The following is an 11,921-nucleotide window of genomic DNA, read 5'->3' as shown; positions in this document are numbered from 1 at the left end:
AGCTTGTTACCTTGGCATTAGATGACTCAAAATTGTCAAATGGCTATTAACATGTTTTCATATGAATATTTATCAGCTAACTGTTTGAAAATAAATTTAGAAACAACTTGCATATGAGAAATGCTGATGCAGCCGCATCTGTTTATGCCAAGGCCGTCAACATGGGGAACGCTTTGGTCACGACGTCCCACTCACATACAGATTAGCAATGGCCATCCCAGCCGTGATGGTCATCCTTAAGCCTCACATACACAGTGAGCTGGATTAGTCGGGAGTTAATATCAATAAGATAAAGTTGGGTGAGGCTGTCTGATCCCAGGCCAGTACAAAAGCCTCCCGAGGGTGCCCACCTCTCTCTTAGGTCCCAGAGTCTTGTGTCTATGAGAAACGAAACGCTTCGCCTGCACAGCCAGACCAGTTGGGCTTTCCTGTACAGACTAGCTCCCGATCTCGATGGGGAATTCAAATCAGTTCTCAGTTCAGCGATGGGGAATTCCATCGGGCTGCACCGTGGACGACTGCAGGCTGGTTTGAAATGCATCTGTGGTATAAGAAGTTCATGACTGAGTGTCCATCCTGGTCAGCTCACGCGTGCATTAGTTCTGAAACGCAGTTCTTCGGGCTCCAGAGGTCTGGATCCAGAAGGCCAATGCCTACATCGAGCAGATGTTCCGCACTTTTGCATGAACAAGGTGAGTGAAGACAAGTTCATTCTGAGTAGATAATAACAGTGGCTAAGGATGGCTCTAAAAGTTTCCAGTATCTGAAGTTTCAGGTTTTATTAAGAAACACTGGTTATAATATGCAGACTCATTGCATTCTATTTACATCAGACCTTGAAACTAGTGTCTGCTAATTTAATGTCCGGACTGATTTATACCCAGAATCTCTTTTTTTATATTATTTATAAGAAATTATTCAAAATTTCTTTCCAACAGCAGTCATACACCAATATATTGGTCAAACAATTTAACCAATATGTGACCATTGTGAGCTTATCAGCCTTTGTTTTGATAAGCTAAATTTGGGGGTCGGTATGATTTTTTTTTTTTTTTTTTAAAGAGAATTAATACTTTTTGCCATCAAAAAGATGCATTAACTGATCAAAAAAGACGGCAGATTTTCACAGTTTACAAAGATTCTTTTCAATAAACGTTTCTATTCATCAAAAATATTGAAAAAATAATCGACCATTTTGGTAACAACTCGTACAATATACTAAATATAGAGAAAACAATTAAAATTGTAATTCACATTATTTACGTTGTATTCATAATGATTACTGATTATTATATCTTAATCAAATAAATGCAACTTGGTGAATATTAAGATACGTTAAAAAAATTGTACAGACCCCAAACTTTTGGAATAGTGCAGCAAAGCCAGATCATACGTACCGTTTGTCCAGGCTCTATATTATTATAGCGCTATAGTTGGGCACTCATGTCATCTTTTATTTACAGTCGACTTGTGTTAAACAATAATATGAGTTTAGCTCTGAGATTAAGATTACATGATTGTTTGACCAGTTTTGAGATTGTCACGTTAAGAACCAATCTCCATTCCACAGTGCATAACAACTGTTTTATTTCTCCCAAACACCAAAACATTGGTTTCTCTTAAAATGCAGTCCCAGTGGGATTTTCGAAGCCACAAAAAAAAAGCATTACTCTTTATCTTGACTACAAGATTCCCCAGCATGTATTTTCAGATGCCGATCCTGGCGTTCTAATCTATCCGTAATTACTCGTAGTCATTACCTCTGTGTTAAAGTCACAGCGTTTACGCTTCATCAAGATAAATCTGCTCTTCACTTTTCAGGGGGAAATCAATAATAAGGAAACGTAAAAAATAAATAAGAAAGAAAAATTAAACAGGAAATTGTGAACCCAATTAAGTGCTAACCAAATGGTATTAAAAAATAAGCGTTTGGTTTATGGTGGCCTTTTTCTGCTGGTTTGGGTTGTGGTTTTTTATACCCGTAGTGGGGGCGGTGTAGATCGATCAGAGAGAATAGTGTATCTATATATATATGATTATAGTCACACATGAGATGCTACAGATCGGACATATAAATGAGCGGAGATGGTAGTAAGGCGGTTCTGACATCAATGTGCGCTGCGGGACGGGTTACTGTAAGCTGGCAGAAAGCGATTGGGAATAAAGTTTACTACTATTACTATTTTTGGATGTCAGTTTTCACAGATGCCTTTTATATATGTACTTTAGAGGTCTGTTGTGATCAGCTAATGGTGTCATAACAGACTGGGTGGTGTTGTTACACCGCTGGACACCCTGACAGGCCTTATCTGCTGTGGATCGCGAATGGCGGTGGGCTGGGTGGAAAGTGTAAGCCTTGGCATAATAGATCAGGGTAAGACGGGCTTCGAGTGAGGTGTGGATACATTTTGAATTTTTGTCCCCCCCCATGATTACACATTTTAATAATTTAGGAAGTGACACAAAGGTGGCCCCCATATTATACAAATATCAAAGTGGGTTTTTTTTTTTTTGATTTTTTGGGAGCGGTTGGAAATAAGATTATTCTTTTACTAATGTTAAGCTTTCCAGACTTTTGCACCCACTACTTATATACCAGTAAAAAGCATGTTTGGAGATCCAATTGCTCATCAAGGGCAGCCTATGCAATATAGAATAGTCCATATATCTCTACATTAACACACTCAGCAGCATTGCCCATGACCTTCCCTCACGTGGACACTGCCCTAGACAGCTGGAATCCAGTGTCTCAAAAGAGAGGTGACATTTGTTGACCAGAGGGATTATGTCTGCGACAACGCGGCTGGTGTCTGTGTCTCCAGACGCAGACCTTGGAATTGGCAGTAATCCTCCAGAGGGGGCACCCTCAACGTCCATCCCGATCATGATCCTCAACACCTCCTACTACCTCCATCCTGCCTAAATAAAGAGAACAATGACATCTCAAGCTCCCCATTAGGATTCATTACAGACTAATGTGGGAACACATACCTAATATAAAACATTTTGGAACTTACTGAGACTATCGAAACAAGATGAGTTCCAGATGTGGATGCTGATTGCTTAGACAGATCTCAAAGGGCACTTCTCTTTCATCAAACCTTGGTTCCAGATGTATTTGAATAATTCCCTCATCGCATAATAATCTTTAAATAAAAGTTGCTAACCCAAAAGATCTGAAGCAAGCCCGTGCAGATCAGTATTCAATATAAAACTGTACATATAAAATTGTACTACATCAATCACAATGTCCCCTCAAGTGTTTAAATAATTGTTTCTGTGAATACGTTTGTCTATTTTCGCAGGGACGGTGTACATAGACTTCATGGAGTATGTGGCCGCTCTCAGTCTTGTAATGAGAGGCAAGATGGAGCCACAAACTGCGCTGTGGGTATTTCAAGACTTTATGATGTTGATGGCAACGGCTGCATAGACAGACCACGAGCTCCCTCAATATCATAAAGGTAGGAAAAGAATAACAGCTAGTGATACCAACTGCACTTAGATGGTATGAAAGAAAATGTAAATTGCATAATAAAAATGGTTTCTTTTACATCAGGCCATCCGTGCCATCAATGGGAGACTGAGTCGCAGGGGAATGTCGAGTGCTTGAGGAGTTCACAAACCGAGTGTTTTGATAGGATCGACTCATTGAAATGGAGAGTGGAATACCATTGGAATTGGAATAAGATTCTAATCTTAAGAACCATATTCAGTATTTAAAAGAAGTATGATAATGATTTGCCCCGTCTAATAATGCGGCTGACTGTTCTGCTCCATTCCCAACAGGGGAGCTGTCACTGGAGGAGTTTTGTAGGCCAGGGGCACGTAGTGATGAAAGAATTTATGGAGGTGATGATGAAGATTTTTTAGACCTTTAAGCACATTGTGGCCATGATTCCACACCCGAAGTACACAGCGTCTAAGGACCGTCCACATTCCTATATGCCACATAGGTTCTCCCTTAGATCTCTTGATCATAAAACAAGAGCAACACTCCAACTGTCCACAACTCTGGAAGCACTTTAAAAAAGCCCAAGCAAAGTTTCACTTCAAGCCTTAGAGCTAAAGGGGCCAGGGAAACTAAACTGATGTGGGACGTCCCACATCTAATAAACTGACTGTTTCCCAAAAACAGCCTTCTTGCTAAGCAGAAAGAGGCTTCATGAGGCTTGACGACCCCTTTCCTCATGATTTTATTTTTTTGTTACTCTATAATTAACAAAAAGATTTAACTTTGTTATATATATATATATATATATATATATATATATATATATATATATATATATATATATATATATATGTATTATGTATCCTTGTAATTAGATGCCTCAAGAAAGAAGACATTTCCTAAAAATATAAATGCATTTGTTGAAAAGTTTGAGAGCCCCAAGGCTGCCTAACTGGATAAAGAAATACATTAATAAAACAGTAATATTGTGAAATATTGTTGCAATTCAAATTAATATTTTTGATCGAATGAATATGAATGAACATACAAAAAAAAAAAAAAAAAAAGCATTTATTACAATTAGAAATCTTTTTGTAACAATTTTAAAAAGTCAGTTTGGATCGATTTAATGTGTACTTTCTCAAAATAAAGAAACAAATTAATGTTAAAAAAAATAAAAATAATAAATAAATACTTTTTTGAACAACAGCGTTTGTCCCCCTTTTTGTAATTTAGTTTTAAATATTTTTTTTTTTTATGAATGTTCAAGGTTAGTTGATATTTTTGGTACTATAAATGGTCACAATTTTTAATAATTCCATCTTTTTTAACCGCATTTTAAAATGATTCTCCAGTCTGATTTAGTGTCTCAATTAATATAAAGATAATAAAAATGACCTCTTATTAATTTAATTTGTTAAAACAGTCTTCAGTTAAGTATTCTACCGAATGTCAAACTATGTCAGGTCAGGAATATTTTACTTCTTTATAGATATGCATACCTATTTACTAATATTGCACATTATGAATGAAATGCTTGTGCCCGGACATTAAAAACCATAATAACTGACACGTTATATAAGTTCATTGTGCATTAACTAACAGCTGACACCAAAAGCGAACCTTTGCCTTGTGTCTCAAGCCTCCATCTTCCATTCAAGCCTCACGTCAGTGTGTGAGAAAAACACACAAGAAGTGGCATTTGGAGCCTTGCAACTGTTGGTCCCTCAGTTTCTATGACACCTAATCTATTATGGGGGAGACCGTGTGTGAGGTCAGGCGCAGCTGGTCAGTAACCTCCTGCAATGCTGAATTAGCAGCCATGATAATCACAAGCAGTAAATTCCAATTAATCACTTACACTCCATTGCACACACTGCTCCTTTCTCCCAGATCCTCATGTAGTGGTTTATTCTGGGGTGTTTTTTGTCTTCATGCCGAGAGGGTGATTGGTATTCATGGCCAGCTTTCCCCATCTTGTTGCAAAATGGTAAGGAGGTCCCCGCCTCCGCTGAGCTGCTCTTTATTGACAAAGGAGGCAAATCAAACAACTGGGACCCATTAGTGAATTTTATTACAAACTATACAGTATTTATCAGACCAATATTACGGTTGTGCACATTCGTTGACGACAACCAAACCCATTAATCTCCCTTTTAGGAAAAGAGTCCAGGTATAACTGTGAGTGTGTTTTCCCATGGTGCCATCTGATTGGACTATAAATGAGGCATTGTCTGTAACATAATTTTCCGGCATCCATTCACATTCATATTCCAAGTGATTGTATGTTTGTTCACCCTTAGATGCCTGGTTCATGTCCACTGCAGAGGTCACAGGAAGTCCGTACAGATACTCACCACATCAAAGCCTACGGTCTAGAATGACAACACAAACCAGTATGCGCACAAGCTAGCAGCACTACCACGAAAGCAAACATGATTCCTTATGAATTATAATGACTACATTTTAAATATTTATTTTAAAACATCATAATAGCTGATTGAAGTTTCACGGCTGTTCGAGTTTTCTGGGCCAACAATCTGAAACTTTATTAGAAAAGTTATTAAAATTTAAATGTCCCACACTGAATCACACCAGAGACATGTTAACCGTATAAAAACTTGCCTTCAATACAAGTTTTAAAATTTACAACAGCGGATCCATGTTAGTAAAACAGAATAGAAGCAGTATCTAAACGCAATGAGATAGGTTAACAGCACACACACACAAAAAAAAAAAAAAACAAAAATAAAAGGATTCTAAACTTTGTTAAGGCCTGGAAGTCACAATTTTAAAAATGGATAATTAGATATTAATCATATATGAAGAGTTTATTTGCAAAAACACGATTAATTTATATAAATCATTGTTTTTTTTATTGTGTTTTATTATGTTAGTGTAGCTATATATTTTATTTCGTATTTTAATCAAAACAAACCAACTGCAGTTTGATTGATATTAATGGAATGCAGGATAAAAAAAATAAAAAAAGTTATCTGTTTTTGCAAATGAAATCTTCATATGCTGTTGAATTTATCAAGGAAAACTTATGTTTTGACAAAAAAATAAAATAATAATAATAATAATAATATATATATATAAGATATAAGAATATAATATTTTTTTTTAAAAAGATGAAAACACCACTCCAACCCAGTGGCCAAACTTCCCAAGATTTACTGCGTGCTGCCACATTGTATATAAATCATGTTGTACTTCTTAGTAGAGAAGCTATTAAAAATGACTGGCAATCGTTTTTATTATCATAAACATAATTATTTGCCAAACCTCATCATTTTGAGCAAGTAAATGGCCTGGTAGAAGATACTGGCTGTAGGTTTGCAACTTTGGCTATCAACCACATTGTAGAATATGAACCACAGTCCCCTGTCAAGAGGAACAGATGTTACTAGACTGCAGCTAAAAAGACAGAAAGCAGAGCGAGAAGAAAAAAAAAAGATAGCTGACGACCTTAATACACCTGCAGGAAAGACACAGTGATGAAACACTAAGAAACAGTAACAAACTTCTCATCTTATCCGGTTTCTTCAAAGAAATTTGTCGTTTTTTATCTTCCCTTGACTCTGATAGCAAAGACGAGACTTTTGTTTAGTGAGCAAGATAAAATTCATTAAGGTGCAGTCAATGCTTCAGTAAGATCTCGTGATCATGTGTCGATAATAAAGAAAAGATCAGAATGCGCTAAGTACGCCTTGAGGAAGAAGGGGCGATCCGGTTTAAAAGGATGCAGGTTCAGCAGCAAATCAGAAGATAGACTTGGGATTAATACGGCAGCTCTATGTGAGCCTGCTGCTGAGAAAAATACAAGGAGAGGAAACGAGACTTCTCACTGGATGATTTAAGCAAAGATAACTATCCCATCAAAAACTACCAACGACAATCTTGATTCTGTGTGCATTTAACTTTTTTTGTTTTTTAATTAAGATTTAGTACATGTTGTTATGCTTGTGTTATAACTACTTCTAAAAACACAAAAAAAACTGTAGGTTACAACCAGTAAATCTGATTAGATTTTAAATTTTAGGACAATGCTTTAATGTACTATGGACCATCAATTAACTTCTGAGTACTTATTATGTAAATAATTGTGTTTAGGCTCTAATACTATGAATATTCAATGTGATGCTGATTATTGCATATTATTGAAAATAGGCCAGTGTAAATTCATTTCAAATGTTAACTTCAGAGTGCTTTTTGCCCCCACGAAGAAGGATTCTTACTCCTCTTTATAATATACAATTTCATAATTCTACTAAAAATCCTTGAAAATATGGGGGGTAGAGTGTTATACTTCAGGACTACAACTAAAATAATACTTGTATATAATTTAATACACTCTGGTGGACAAATTTGGACAATCCCAGCGCCTGGGTTGTTTGTAAGAAGATCCATACCGGGTGGGGTAAATCTGTGACCCAACTTGTTGTGTTGGTTTTATTTAAACTCCAGTATTGATTAAAATGGATAACATTGCTGGTTAAAAAACAACCGAACTAGGTGTTTATTATTAATACTAATAATAAAATAATCACAGAGAATCACTAAAAGCAACAGTAATAACTCAAAGGTGAAGATTTATTAAATAAAAAAGAACATCCAAAATTCAAGACATAAATAAGTAATTTCATATAGCAAAAAAGCATGATAGTTTTTCATCATGCTCAAATGAACAATAAAACAGCATATAAATATAATACAACTTCCATTTTATAAATATAAAAAATAATATCAATAATTTAAATTAGCTTAGATTTAAAACATTTTTACATTATATACACAAGTTAAGACACAAGTACAATGCTTCATATATATTAGTTAGATGACCTTTCCCCTTCTATAAACTCCATAACTTTTTAGAGAGTATGGTTTAAACAAAGAGGCACAGAACAAGTAAAATGTGATACCTAAAAATGCTTTAGATATATGTATTAGTCTGACAACTTTTCCTCTTAATATAACCTTGCATAACATTTTAGAAAGGGTTAATTGTCATGGTTTCCAGTACTGCTTAACATGACAAAATATCCATGGAGCCAGTTTACAGAATGAGATTCAGTTCCTGGGAGTTTGTAGACAACAGTCTGCAAAAACTCCACACTGGTGCACACTGCTGCGGGAACATGGATGTCTAAACAAAAAAATTTAAAGCAAGTGTCCACAGCACCAAGGAGCGTGTTTTGATGGCAGTGTCTTGTTTGCCAACAACTACAACAAAGGCTTGATGGCATTGACTGTCATCCCCAAGGGAACAAAGGACAAAGGGAAAGGGTTTAGTGAGCTCTGCCCTCGCCATTCAAATATTCAACCATGTTGGTCCCAACCTGTTAAAAAAAACAGAAAAATGTTAAAAACATACACCTCACTATACTTCACTATATCAAAATGCAGCATTATTAAACAAAATCAATCATTAATATTATTATATATCGTGCAGTTGACTCAAATTACATTCTACAGTAATTTGCATAATTAATCATTCGCACATTAACTCACTCATATGCTTAGATATAAAAAGTCACGTCTCAGCGTCTTAAGACATTAAACAAAGTCACGACTGCAACGTTACATCTCTCTATTTGTGGGATATGACCAGTGCTGTAAGTATATAGGGCTACTTCCCAGTCCACAGGTGGACAAGTAACGTTAGTCAGATTATAAACACTTATTGACAATAAGTGTTTATAATCTGACTAACGTTACTTTTAAGTTATTAAGTATTAATAAGTTATTGTATGCACCTGTATGCAAGCTGTTTTTTCAAGACCATCCTGACAAGTTTACTAACACAAAATCGGTTTGGAAGATGACTCAGTGATTAATATTTGCTTAAGTTATTTTTTTTATATCTAATTTGATATTTTTTCATCTTTTTGTATAAAGTTTCGATGTACTAGTTTTAGTATGGACATTTTATGAGGCGGATCGAGTGTCGTTAAATATTTTATTTATTTTCTTTATATTTTATATATTTATGACAAACACTCGCGCGTTGTATCTCAATATCTACCTTAAACCAACTAAATAGCTCATATAATGTAAGTAACGTATTTCAGAGGGAAATGTTTACCAAAGGAGAGACGTTCTATTTATTCAAAAAGCATGAAAAAGCGTAAACATAACAGACTAGCCTACAAAGCCTTACGAAGCAAGGAGTTACTTTTTAAAACTGTTAATGTCAAGCGAAACCGCCTTATTTTGCATATTCTGTGTATTTTATACTGTTTGTATAGATAAAAAATAACACACACACATACCCTTTTTTCCTCCGATAACAGGTGTCCTCACTGAAAACGATGGCTCTTGACTCCTGAGGTGATTCAAATTGCCCGCGAAGGTAGAGTTGAGGCGTCGAGGAGGGGGAGGGGTTTACTGTGTACAACTGTCACTAAAATTGACCCCAACTGGTAACCCGCGCGGCTGGGTTACCTACAAACTACCCAACACTGAGAAAATAACCCATATAAAATGACCCAACAGGCTTAACCCAGCGGTTTTGGGTAGAAAAATAACCCAACCTTTTTTAGAGTGGTAAACTTGTATAAAATATAATGTCATTTCTATTGAAACCTGTAAGTAATTTACTTAAATATATGTGTAATTACCACATTTGTAATGATGCACTACATCTAAAATATAATAATATAGAATAACATGACAGGTTATTATAATTAAGTAGTTTAGTTGTTATCCTTTTTATAACTTTTACAGTATTACAAAGTGCATTTTAAGTGTAAGAAACAGTGATACTCTTTAAGTACACCTATGTACCTTATGTATTACATTCTATCAACAATACACCTTTTTAATGATACTTTTCAATATGCAATTAATATCGAAGTCAACACACTTTGTTTTTATAATGGTGTTTTTTATTTTCAAATCCCTAACCATTAGTATGATAATAACACCAACATGCAGATGATACCACCGCCTTAACAAACACACAACCACTATCAAATTATGGTGAAATGTGACCTCATCGGTGGCAGCCCATCAGCTTATGTGTGGGCCGAAGGAAATACAGTATGAGGGTAGCCCAGGGTTGGCAGGGTCCCGATCCTAGAAAAGCCACTGGACCCAGTAGTGTTGCAGAAAGCAGCCCTGTGCACTGCCAGCAGATGGTCCGAGAGGGGCTGTAGAACTGAGGCCTGTCTGAACACAAAGAATTGTGTGTAACCATCTGAGGTGTGTCGTGGCCCCTCCTTCGTCGTCCATCATGCTGCTGAGGGCTCCCATTGCACGGCACGTGACTGAAGTGAAACCAGAACCCTAACACGATATCACACACCTAGTGATAAAAATATGAAAAACACGGCGTGGCTCCATCATACACTCGCAGTACAAATAACAAATGGGGCTGTTTGCTGCGAGTAAGACATCAGACAGTTTACAAGGCAAGTATGATCTCTCCAGGTTCACCTGAGCTCTCTCAGATCTCTGCAACTGAGAAGACGACCCCCAGCTAGGTGTGTAGGATGGGTGCTGATGCCCGCGACAGAAATCTGCACAAGCCTCCGCTGAGTAGATCAGCAAGAAAGGATTTTAGACACTTTCATACCATACCGTTTCAAGTATTAAATAATCCTAGGCCACCCCGTTTTTGCACCCAGTATTAGCTTTGCTGATAGGTTGTGATTTGTTTTCTGTATGTGGAGGAAACTGCACTAGAATAAAGTAAATCTCATCACAAAATGCGAATCCAGCAGCATATCACTATGTTACTATTAAATGGCTGGCACACTGACAAATGTGATCTTCACATCCATATTTACATGAACCTCACCGGTCATGGGTCAAGTTTGTGACGTAGGCACATCAATAAATAAAAATAAAAATAATGTTATTTGATACCTAGTCCTTTCTTATCATCTAATAATGTTTTTAGATCCACTGTGGATTTCAAACCGAGCTGGCCGTCAGCAAATTTTGTAGTGTCATTTCATTTAATTCCTGCCCTAGTGATGCCATGATAAAGCAGTGTTTGAATATCAGCCTCATGCACTGCGGTTTGGATTGATGTGGTAAAGGGAGAGGCGGATAAGGTGGATATATGATAGGGGTACTAAATGCAAGGAGACGCTATCAGAGGCTTAGTGTATCTCATCATGCATCATTATTGGGGGGACCTGGAAATAAATCTGAGAGCTTTATTATTACCGAGATCTCGGCAAAGTCATGGAAACCTTTCAATGTTACGTAAATAGTAGGATAATCGGCTATTAGATATTCTAATAACATTTGTAAAGCCCCACAGACTCTTTCTTTTGCTGCTGGAGCCAATAGAATGCTGTAAATTGAAGGATAACTGTTTGAATCTGACTGTTAACAGCACGATATGAAAAAACCAAAGCGCACTTACTGCAGACATGTGTTGTGTCTGTTGTAGGTGATGTGGGTGGGTGTGTGTGTGACTTCGGCTGAGTATTATAACAATATCAATATCACA

General features: G+C 36.5%; 1 pseudogene; it reads left to right on the top strand.

The window, feature by feature from the left end:
* Positions 1–208: 208 nt before the first annotated feature.
* On the top strand, positions 209–3,873 carry LOC122147630 (annotated as a pseudogene).
* Positions 3,874–11,921: the final 8,048 nt, after the last annotated feature.

This window comes from Cyprinus carpio, chromosome A15 (genome assembly GCF_018340385.1).
Source record: "Cyprinus carpio isolate SPL01 chromosome A15, ASM1834038v1, whole genome shotgun sequence".
Taxonomy (NCBI): Eukaryota; Metazoa; Chordata; class Actinopteri; order Cypriniformes; family Cyprinidae; genus Cyprinus; species Cyprinus carpio.
Note: the sequence above shows the minus strand (reverse complement) of the source record. Positions and strands in the feature narration are given on the sequence as shown.